General features: G+C 40.0%; 1 protein-coding gene across 1 annotated transcript in view; it reads left to right on the top strand.

Annotated features, from left to right (window-relative positions):
* Positions 1–475: 475 nt before the first annotated feature.
* Positions 476–12,812, top strand: part of LOC140128885 (carbohydrate sulfotransferase 1-like) — a 32,415-nt gene continuing 20,078 nt past the window's right edge. Inside the window, exon 1 of the mRNA XM_072150585.1 lies at positions 476–720. The gene's annotated coding sequence lies outside the window, so the exon portion shown is untranslated. The remainder of the gene's footprint in view (positions 721–12,812) is intronic.

Raw genomic sequence — 12,812 nt, forward strand, 5'->3', positions numbered from 1 at the left:
TACTGGTAGGTGATTAGATTGTGATTGGGGACAGGGACCAATTTGGCAAAACTCTGTGCAGCGCTGCGTAATTTGTGTGCGCTATATAAATAAAGAATTATTATTAATACATTTATCCCTTTAAAATTGACATATCCTTTGAAAAAACGGTGAAATCAGACACAAAATAAAGGGTCGCAGTGACAAAAAAAACTAAAATATTGATTAAGATTAGTGTCATTGCCAATATTGGGCACCGTGGGCTCCTGATTAAGGTTTTCAAATGTCACATTTAATTACATCTAAGTCTAGGTATATGTATCATCTATAACATATATATATAATTTGTCTTCCGCTCGTTCCCATCACAAGTAGATGTATCACACGCTGCGTTGCATTATTTACATGATCTATCTCATGTGACGGATGATTTCTATTGGGATCCAGAATCCCAGACGTTTCATACACAGCAGCATCCAGTCCATTATCCTCCCTCCTCTCTCGCAGAGCTGACATCGCCTGTTTGCCAAGCTGCCGGAGTCAGGTCTATACCCATGTTCTCTCCCCTCCTATTTTTTTTTTTATTACATCAAGTGTGACAGTCTGGGATTGGCCGGCAACGTTAGGTTCCTGGAACAGAACACTATTTAAATAACAGTGATTTCACAGGCACGAAGATGCTGCGCTGCAAGCGAGGAGTTCACAGGCTCAGCTTAGGGATCCGCAAATGCTGGGTATAAGGTATGTAACCGCTCCTGCCTATATCTAATATACTGTATATGCACATAGGTTACTATTACTGCATTCCATTGGATTGAGATTTTGTCTATGTCTTAGCATTCTGGATAGGTTTATTCAGATTTTGATCATATGTTCGCAATGCGATTTATTACATTGCAAGAAATGATCTTCATCTGTGCTGCTCTATTGGTCATGTATGGCACCAACATATTCCACAACCCAGTAGAGTGTACAATATCCATATCTCAATCATACACTCGCGCACTGTGCTCATGCTGGGTTTTCCTTCACCTGGGGAAGAGGTTTAGTTCACTGCCTTTACTTTATATTTATATAATTTTTTAAACTATGAATATATTATGTATATATATATATATATATATATATATATATATATATATATATATATATATATAGACACTCAGTATATATATTGTATTTTTGTAGTGTATTATAATATATATATATATATACTTATGTTTATTGTATTTATTGTAGTATATTATAACATATATACATATATAAAGTATATATACATATATATTATACTTATATTTATTGTAGAATAATATAATATACTGATATGTATCACTGTATTATATTCATTAAATTATTATTTATTTATTATTTATAATATCTATTTAGTAATTTATTTATAATTTAATAATTAATTGTATTACACTATTCTTTTATATTTATACTTTGCCATATATATTATTCTAATATTTCTTAAATTTTTATTACATTAAACTTTGTGATATTTTATATATATATATATATATATGACATATTTTACTTACTGTATATATTATATTATTAAATTGCACTTGCAATATTATATAGCAGTAATATATTGTTTTTATATTGTTATATTGTATTAGTCATGTATACTATACTAATATTTATTATATTATTTGTATTATCACATTTATTAATTAGTTAGAATACATTGCATAGTATATATTATTTATATGTATTATATTATTATGTGATACTATGTTGTTTATTGTTATATTATTGTAATATACTATGTTGTTTATTGTTATATTATAGTTCTTATGCTTTATTATACTTTGTAATAGATATCACACTATACATAAAAGTGGCTTGTTGGTGCCTCTCTCCTGACAACCAGCACCCAGGACCCATGCCTTAGTTTTGCTATGTAGCTGCACATACAGACAGAATCACATACAGACTCCATAAAAATGTTACCAGGATTGAGAGTAAACTCAGGGATCCTTTTGCTATTAGACATTGGAGGTACTTAGTCATGTGTAAATGTGCTTGTAATGGGATGCACAGTCATATATCATCCTAATGATATTCATAATTATATAGATATAATGTGATAGAGGGATTGTACATTCTACAATCCAATAATAAAAACAGTAATATAAGCCTCTGCCCTATTGGTGGTCGCGGTGGAAAGTGCCCCTGGCTGGCGCATGCACAGTACTATCCCTGTGGCACAAATACACATGCACCATGAGCAGGGGTGAACCTAAAGTCTCTGCTGCCTGAGGCGACCTATAGAACAACACCCTCCTCCACCCCTCTAGTAGTACTATATCAGGATCCCCCATGCAGTTTCTCGCATCCATGCCAACATTGGGTGTCATAACAGCAGGTGACTTTGTCCCTGATTCTGCCGCCCATCTTGCTACAGGTGGTGCCGCCTGAGGCAAGAGGCTCAATAGCCTCTTGGTTGGTGCAACCCTTGTCCTTGAGTCCCAAAGCCAACAACAATGTAGAGGCTGTAAGTCATATGCCCAGGGTCAGCACCAGGTAGAGCTTTGGTTTAGGAGGAGGAGTCCATCAGTGCTCAAACACACCCCTTTTTCACTAGCCGCTTATTTTCATACTGATTCATATCACTATAATTCATACTGATTCTATCATTATACTCACAGCCAAATAAACATACTAAATAAAATCTAAAAATTTAAAGCACTATTTCCATCAATTCCATCCTCCATAAGATGAGTGGAGCAATTTTGTACAGCTTCTATGGGCCGGGGGGGAGGGGGGGCATACTGACAGTTCTGGACAGTTCTAGAGAACCAGCCAAGAAATCTTTTGCATTTATTCACCCGAGGGATTTTCCTCCGTGAAGACCTTTGCAGTTGCTTCATACACAAGCGATACTCGAGGTTAAGGGTTTACTATCAGTGGTTTATTTGATCCTGCAGATGATAGAAATCTGGTATTATATCACTTTGTACATAAAGTCTTTGTTATTGTGATACTTTAGTTTATATGAGGTTTTATGTTACTTTTTCGTGGCACAAAGCCTATAAGGAGAAGCTCTGTGTTCTGCATGTAGGTAGTCACGTCTACCATCATCAACGGTGCGCTGAGACTATCGCTTCCCTACAGTGTCAATAATAATATAATAATAATAATTCTTTACTTATATAGCGCACACAGATTACACAGCGCACAGAGTTTTGACAAATCGGTCCCTTTACCCATGGGGCTCACAATCTAATCAACCTACCAGTATGTTTTGGAGTGTGGGAGGAAACCGGAGGACCCGGAGGAAACCCACACAAACACAGAGAGAACATACAAACTCTTTGCAGATGTTGACCCTGGGACTTGAACCCAGGACCCCAGCGCTGCAAGGCTGTAAAGCTAACCACTAAGCCACCGTGCTGTATTCTAAAAGCTAACCCAAGTAACCCAAGACTGTCCCAAAGCAGAGTTTAAGGGAACGGAGCAGGAACACATGACTACATCTCTAAGAAGGGTCTTGTCTTACTCAGTTTTAAAGGGGTTATCAGTATGATTCTGTTTTTTTAGGTTATAGCGCAGATTGATGTGTAGTTTTGTAGTATAATCTTTAGTATAACTTGTCATAAATTAGTTGAAATTATTGTTCTCTGTGGGCTTTAGAGTTCAGGAGGTGATAACGCCCACTGGACTCATAATTCCATAATTTGAATTAATATTCATGCAGTTCCCTACTTAAGGACACCCGACTTACAGACGACCCCTAGTTACAGACGGACCCCTCTGCCCCCTGTGACCTCTGGTGACCTCGCTGGATGTTACTATAGTCCCAGGCTGCAATGATCAGCTGTAAGGTGTCTGTAATGAAGCTTTATTGATAATCATTGGTCCCATTACAGCAAAAAATTTTGAAACTCCAAAAAAATTTTTTTTGGAACTACTTATTATAAAATATACAGTTTTAACTTACATTCAAATTCAACTTAAGAACACACCTATGGAACCTATCTTGTATATAACCCTATGCCTGTATTGTTATTAACACAAATTGTATATATCAATCTCCTCAGCTCCTCCTGCTCTATAACATCTCTCCTACAGGTTGTATCACAGGTCCCTATTAAACCTGAACACGGATTTCCACCCACACTACAATAAATATGATAATCCAGTTATTGTCTTTGTATATAAATGGCTTCAGTCTATTTGTACGAAATAGAAAAACCAGATTATGGTTCTCAGCGGTGACATGGGATGTTGGGAGGGAAGGTATCCTATGTACGGCACCGCAGGATACGTCAGCACTATATAATTAATGTAGGGGAAAACAATTCTGTATAATATAACACATGGTGAACATATGCAGCGGTATAATACATTATCACCATGGGGTGTGAGTATAGAGCCCTGATTATAGGGAGCTGCATAAATAACAGCTGTAGTCTCTGGCAGATTTCTTACTTCGGGTTTATGGATCATTGTTCGGCCCAATCCTGAGTTAACAGAGAGGGTCTTGCAGCCATTTCATTCTTTGGAGGACCCGAGATGTAGAATTGTGTAATACCTTAAATTTCCTGTGGGGGCAGTGCAGGAAAATTAAATCCATTTTTTTGACTATACATACAAGCTTTTCAGTGCTTCATGGGTGCAGCTGTCCAGAACCTTCTGATCAGTCTTGGAGGACACTGTCCAGATCTACTTGAAAAAATGGGAGAGATAGGATGACCCGCACCTTGAAGCCACACCTAATGTACACCGGACAGGTAATTTGCAAATACATTAAAAAAAAAAGATTTTCTTGTTTTGAAAACATCTCAAGATGCAATAAATGTAACATCTAAAGCCAAATGTTTTGTTTATATACAACACAGATTGCCTTTTTGTAACGCTTATTATACTTATATAATATATCCTGCTGTACACTCCAGAGCTGCATGCACAACCCTGAAAGCTTTAGTTCTAACCCTCTTTAAAACACGTATCCTACCACATTATGGGAGCTTAGGTAAACTATAAAAACAACCAGCAGAATAGTGAGTGCAGCACTGGGGTATAATACAGGATGTAACTCAGGATCAGTACAGGATAAGTAATGTCATGTATGTACACAGTGACTGCACCAGCAGCAGAATAGTGAGTGCAGCTCTGGGGTATAATACAGGATGTAACTCAGGATCAGTACAGGATAAGTAATGTCATGTATGTACACAGTGACTGCACCAGCAGCAGAATAGTGAGTGCAGCTCTGGGGTATAATACAGGATGTAACTCAGGATCAGTACAGGATAAGTAATGTCATGTATGTACACAGTGACTGCACCAGCAGCAGAATAGTGAGTGCACCTATGGAGTATAATACAGGATGTAACTCAGGATCAGTACAGGATAAGTAATGGCATGTATGTACACAGTGACTGCACCAGCAGCAGAATAGTGAGTGCAGCTCTGGGGTATAATACAGGATGTAACTCAGGATCAGTACAGGATAAGTAATGTCATGTATGTACACAGTGACTGCACCAGCAGCAGAATAGTGAGTGCAGCTCTGGGGTATAATACAGGATGTAACTCAGGATCAGTACAGGATAAGTAATGTCATGTATGTACACAGTGACTGCACCAGCAGCAGAATAGTGAGTGCACCTATGGAGTATAATACAGGATGTAACTCAGGATCAGTACAGGATAAGTAATGGCATGTATGTACACAGTGACTGCATCAGCAGCAGAATAGTGAGTGCAGCTCTGGGGTATAATACAGGATGTAACTCAGGATCAGTACAGGGTAAGTAATGTCATGTATGTACACAGTGACTGCACCAGCAGCAGAATAGTGAGTGCAGCTGTGGAGTATAATACAGGATGTAACTCAGGATCAGTACAGGATAAGTAATGTCATGTATGTACACAGTGACTGCACCACCAGCAGAATAGTGAGTGCAGCTCTGGAGTATAATACAGGATGTAACTCAGGATCAGTACAGGATAAGTAATGTCATGTATGTACACAGTGACTGCACCAGCAGCAGAATAGTGAGTGCAGCTCTGGGGTATAATACAGGATGTAACTCAGGATCAGTACAGGATAAGTAATGTCATGTATGTACACAGTGACTGCACCAGCAGCAGAATAGTGAGTGCGACTCTGGAGCAATGGCAGATCTTCGTATGAGCGGGTGCCCAGGGCATATATGAAATTTATCTTTTACAATTCATTAGTTCCCCACAGCTGTTGGCCGTAACTTCTGTAACCATCCCTGGATTTTGTTATTTATTACATGCATTTCTTCTTTGTATTTTTAAATGAGCTTCGTTCATTGCCCGTTGAGTTTTTTTGGATAGGTTTTTTGATGCTTTTTTGTGTGTAGTGTTATGTCTCTACCTAAAATTTCATGGCTTGCATATGTTGGTATTAATAGAGTGGCACTTAAGTCCTAACATCCGGGCACATGTTGGTTTGGACACTGGGGGGGGCCCTGGCCGTGTGAACAGCCCGGGACTCACGGGACACTTAACTGCAGGGGAGTATAATACAGGATGTAACTCAGGACAAGACTTACAGATAGCAGTTTCCTTTAAAATCCTTAACTTCAGTATCTACTAAATAGAGTAAGTTATTGGAGCCCAGATAAACTGCAAAGACAAGCAGCAGAATTACGAGTGCAGCTCTGGAGTATAATACTGGATGTAGCTCAGGAAAAGACTTAAACCCTTCTGAATTCCTGACTTCAGTCCCTGTTAAATAAAGTAAGGTATAGGAGCGTGGGGTAGCTAGAAAAACAACCAGCAGAATTATGAGTGCAGCTCTGGAGTATATAAACTGGACGTAGCTCAGGAAAGGACTTAAACCCTTTTGAATTCCTGACTTCAGTCCCTGATAACTAGAGAAAGTTATAGGAGTGTGGGGTTAGCTAGAAAAACAACCAGCAGAATTATGAGTGTAGCTCCGGGGTATAATACTGGAAGTAGCTCAGGAAAAGACTTAAACCCTTCTGAATTCCTGTCTTCAGTCCCTGTTAAATAAAGTAAGGTATAGGAGCGTGGGGTAGCTAGAAAAACAACCAGCAGAATTATGAGTGCAGCTCTGGAGTATATAAACTGGACGTAGCTCAGGAAAGGACTTAAACCCTTTTGAATTCCTGACTTCAGTCCCTGATAACTAGAGAAAGTTATAGGAGTGTGGGGTTAGCTAGAAAAACAACCAGCAGAATTATGAGTGTAGCTCCGGGGTATAATACTGGAAGTAGCTCAGGAAAGGATTTAAACCCTCCTGAATTGCTGACTTCAGTCCCTATTAACTAGAGTAAGGTATAGGAGTTTGGGTTAGCTAGAAAAACAATCAGCAGAATTATGAGTGCAGCTCTGGGGTATAATACTTGCTGTAGCTCAGGACAAGACTTGCAGATAGCTGCCTCCTTTACAACTCCTGACTCTACTCCATATTAAATATAGTAAGTTGTAGGAGCTCAGATAAACTGTAAAAATAGCAGAATTATGATTGCAGCTCTGAAGTATAATCCTGGCTGTTGCTCAGGACAAGACTGAGACCCTTTAAAATTCCTGACTTCACTGCCGTCTAAATACTTTATGTTATATGCAGATGAAGTAAGCAGAGGGGTCACTTAAAGGTGAGAATTATTATTTCCATTTTTCAGCAAATCAGTTTGTATCCGCTGCCCATTACCCTTTCCACCTTGTACCAAATGTTGTATCGCTGACATTCATTTACCGCCGCCACTAATTGATGTGTGTAGAAAGCACCACTAATGGTTAATTAAAGCTCCAATAATAATTTAGTGGAAAATGCTGATGCAGACAAATGACTTCCCCGAAATTTGACTAATTAACTTCTCAGGTCCCGTGGCAGGTATTCCTGGCACCATGTATTATAATCTACTATGGGGCTTGTATCTTAGTGAGTTTTAGTCTAATTTCTCTTCTAATTTCCACCTATTTTTGGATTTGATGTGTTTTCTTGGCCAAATATGTGCAGTTCTATTATACATGTAGTCCCCATAATTATGGGGGTCTCAGCATTCAAGTATTTTAATGGGACTGGGATGGGAAAAACATACTTATCCCATTCCAGCTACTAGGATGCTGCATTCCTGCTGTACAGGTGGTCCCGACTTAAGAACACCCGACTTACAGACGACCCCTAGTTACAAACGGACCTCTGGATGTTGGTTATTTACTGTACTTTAGCCCCAGGCTTCAATAATCAGCTGTAACAGTTATCACATTTATCACAGTTATCACAGTTATCTTTATTGTTAATCCGGGTTCTTATGACCACCCAACATTTTTAAAATCCAATTGTCACAGAGACAAAAAAAATTCTGTCTGGGGTTACAATTGTAAAGTATACGGTTCCCACTTACATGCAAATTCACCTTAAGAACAAACCTACAGCACCTAACTTGTACGTAACCCGGGGACTGCCTGTACTTCCGGTTATGGACCAATGTTCGGTCATATGACCCACTATGGCCAATGAGTGGCCTCTTTGAACTAGGGGATGTCTCTTCAATTTACCAGGGGATGTCACTTCCTTTGATGTCCCTTGGTTCAATGGGGCCCCTCATTGGCTGAAGCAGGCTCATCAAATTACCAGGAACCTGGAGCTGGAACAGGGTAAGTATATTTTATTTTTTAGCCCCAACCCAGGCCCCTTGGGGTTTATCAGATTCCTGCAAAACCCCTTTAACTAACCCAGAATGTGTGACTCCAGAGAGGTATCAGAACAGTATCAGATCAAACAGCTCTCTACACCATTTACTGGTAAATATGGGGTATTGCCATCTGTGTCCCATTTACGTAAATAGGGCCTGAGCTGCAATACCACATATGGCCACTACAAAGTGTACGGAGCTGTCTAACTCTATGAATTAGAGTTGTTTTTTTTAATTCAACCTATAAATACTTAAAGGGGTTATACTTAAAGGGGTTGTACCAGCTTTTTAAGTCATCCCCTAATCACAGGATATGGCAAAACATGCTGATCGATGAGGGTCTGACTGCTTGGATGATGAGTGTTGGACCCCCAGCAATCTGTAGAATCTGTTCCCACTACTAGATAGAGCAGCAGGTCCTGATGTTCTATTCAATTATATGGATTGCAGAGCACAGTGCTCTGGTATCTCCCACACTCCCATAGGTAGCTGTTGTGATTGGTGGGTGTTCCAGCAGTCGGACCACCACCAATCAGATAGTTATCCCCTATCCTGTGGATCGGGAATAACTTAAATAGTTGGCCTAATAAAGAACCACTCTACCATTGAGGGAATCTGTCAATAAAGCCTCATCTTCCCCGGCCAAAGGAGTCTTATCTTCTGTACCACCATGAAGAATCTCTGCTCCTTTCCTGGCGAGCTGGGCAAGAAGCTGTTCCTATTGGCTTCTTTGTAATGATGAAAGGATAACAACTGTAGGGAGAGTGACTGAGCATGTGTGACCACCAGTACATTCCTATACAGGTTGTGAATATTGATATACACTGTGAACACCAGGTGGCGCCACTGTGTAAGTAAATATTTCACAATATCAATCCATATGGTATTTATGGTGGAAAAAACTTTGAATATTTGCTATATGTAACATGTGGAGAGATATTCTGCTGCTATTATGATTATTATGATGCTTTGTACTGAGATTATTAATCCCTGAGCTAATTTTCATGTCTCTTCTCATCCTCATAAACTCATTTAATAATATTGACCTGCTGAGGTTATCGCACCACTATATTATATCTCACTCCAACTTTACAAGGGAATTGATTACCTCCGTGCAGTAATAAGGGCAGGATGGAATTTTTTGCCATGCGAGTGTGAATGAGACAAGGAGATGTTTGTGATCAGTTATTGATCTGTTTTCCTTGGATAATAATCTGGTTTAATGGGATCAGGTGAATGTAACCTGGCTGTGAAGCATGCTGGGATTTGTAATTTACTAACAGCGGGGGACCCACAAGTTTCCAAACTGTGAATTCACTATGGGAATTGAAAAAGCGGCAGGAGGGTGTTTGGTGGTTAGTATTACATCTCAAGACCACTGGGGTTGAGAGATGATATAGTGCATGTAGTATATATATATATATATATATATATATATATATATATATTCATATATTCCCTATATATATAAGGCAAAGTGTCTGATGCTCGGAGGTTCCCCTACTTGGCAACCATCTCAATCATACTTCAGAGTTGGCCACCGTTCTGTTTACATGGGAGCACTTCTACCTTGCAGCGCTGGGGTCCTGGATTCGAGTCCCACCCAGGTCAACATCTGCAAAGAGTTTATATGTTCTCTCCGTGTCTGTATAGGTTTCCTCCAGGTACTCCGGTTTCCTCCCACACACCAAAACATACCAGTAGGTTGTTTAGATTGTGAGCCCAATGGGGACAGGGACCAATTTGGTAAAAACTCAGTGCAGCTCTGTGTGCACTATATAAATAAATAAAAGAATTATTATTATTATTATACCAATGTTCTCCCACTCTCATGATCATTGGGGCCCAGTGGTCAGTCTCCCAGCAATAAGATAAGACTACCCTTGGCTGTATGAAAGTCCTTTTTTTAAATTTATATTTATTGTCTACATATGTTTCTAGGACCAAGCTTCTAGGGAAATTAGGATGGTGTATTCTGTCAGCTTTCTGCGGTTTAAGGACCGTGGTACTACAAAGGTCTTGGAGTGGCTCTTGTATGCATATGTCCGAGGTTGGACTGGTTACTGTGCTTCGAAGAGGCAATATGAAAGCTACGAAGAGCTACGAAGAGTTTCTTCAATGAGGAACTTTACAGGTCCTGGAATGGCTCTTGAATGCATGTGTGTCCAGTGTTGGATTGGTCCATCTGAATTCCTGTGAATCTTCTGGGGGGCTCAGACTCTAATACAATAATGGGCTTCAGAGAACTTGCAATAAGCAACTTAATTTTAAGGGTGCAAGGAGTTCATGGTGGGTGGGCCACCACAATAATTTTATCTAGTGGGCGTAATGCTATGTGTGTCGAGTGCTGGAGGTCTTTATATTTATTGTTTTGGTAGGTGCTTTGAGAGGCAATGGGTCACCTTGGAGACACGGAACCCAAATTGCCACCTAAGCAATCCATGTATCACATGGACAGTCATTCATACAATTCTATGGCCAGAGGGGAATAAACTTATGGCTATGCTTCATGCTCTTCATGCTAAACATATGGCAAATAGTGGATTTTACTAGGGGTGTTGGCAAATTGGGGCACATTTACTTACCCGGTCCCGTCGCGATCCCCGCTTTGCGTTGTCCGACGAGGATTCGGGTCTGCCGCGATTCACTAAGATCGTGCATCCAATTTCCTGCATGTGTCGCTTCCCCGCTGAGGTCCACCGTAGTTCACCTTCTTCTTCCTGGTGCATGTTAGTGCTTGATCTTGTGACACAATTAAGTTTTTAAATTCCGCGGTTTGTCCTAATCAGTCAGGTTGTCCGACGGCACGCCCCCTGATTTGTGTCACATGCAAGCCGGCGCCGATGCACCTCAATCCGATCGCGTGCGCAAAAAACCTGGGGGAATTAGGCACAAAAAGAAAATATTCGGAAAACCTGACAGAATCACGGTCCACTGACCCTTATGTAAATGTGCCCCAATGTGTTAGTGTCTAGACCACCCATCTGCACATTAGGCTGTCATGTTGAGACCAGTAAATGAAATGGGCAGTGGGATTTCTTAAATTACTATAGTTGGTTGTTGTCCACTAGATTCTAGGTTCTAACTAGGGACTGTGACCCACTTTCTGTATACTAAGAATATAGAACAGACCCAAAATGACTATGGAAGCCCGATGTCTGATGTTTGCTAGAGCTCCTTCCCATTGCAGCATGCCAACCCCACCTGAATTGGCAGGTCCATCCGTACGTTGATGTGTATGGTCAGCTTTACCCAGATGGTTTCTCAACCAACATCTTACCTACTACATAATAATTTCTCCTCGTAGAGACAACTTGTCTCTGTGAAATATTTTCATGGCGGTTTGACCTGTTCTCTTGACGTACATCTGAAAGACCCTACAGACTAGAGTAGACCCATTAGACTTGTACAGAGTGTAGGCTTCTTCCCAGCGGAGAGTCCTAACCACATACTGTCACTAATTCATCTGAAGCAGTAAAATATGTTCTTCAGCACATCAGGCCAGGTGGGAAAAGTCCCCTTTATGGGTTACGTCCCTGTAGACCACCCACCATGCTCTGCATTCTTGTTAGAAGTCAATTAAAGGCCTTGCCCGGCGAGAATTTAGCGTAGATCTCACAAACCCAATACTGAGGATTCCTAGGACTGAGGATGCTCTCGCGAAGGAAAAAAAAAAACATTGAAAACCAAAAATATCTCTATTAAAAATAATGAATCCCATTAGACCCAGGAGCATTTCTCTGTGTGATTAATGCAGTACATGGGTCTTCTATAGATTTTGTCCCAGTTTTGCAACCAAAACGATGGAAGTAAATAGTCTCCCGTGTATCTTTAATAGCTCGGCGCTCGGATTAATGACGCAAGTTCTTTATATATTTGACCTCTTGAGTTTATGGGCAATAAGCTGACTTAAATCAAGCTGAACTGTGTTTTTATGCTTTGATCATAACTATTTGAGATTACTTCTACCATTGTAGGTCATTTAACGCTTGGTTTCTCATCCATGATGGAATTGACAGCGGAGGAAGCAACAAACATTTTGGCTAATGTAGATATTTACTGTTGGGATGTAGGATAAAAATGAGGATTTATTGTTGTCCTGTATGGGTTGGATCAATAATGATATCAAGTGATGACTCAAACATGGTCTCCTGCTACATTCACACCTGTGATGGAGGTTTAATG

Source organism: Engystomops pustulosus, chromosome 4, assembly GCF_040894005.1.
Source record: "Engystomops pustulosus chromosome 4, aEngPut4.maternal, whole genome shotgun sequence".
In the NCBI taxonomy this organism is placed as follows: domain Eukaryota; kingdom Metazoa; phylum Chordata; class Amphibia; order Anura; family Leptodactylidae; genus Engystomops; species Engystomops pustulosus.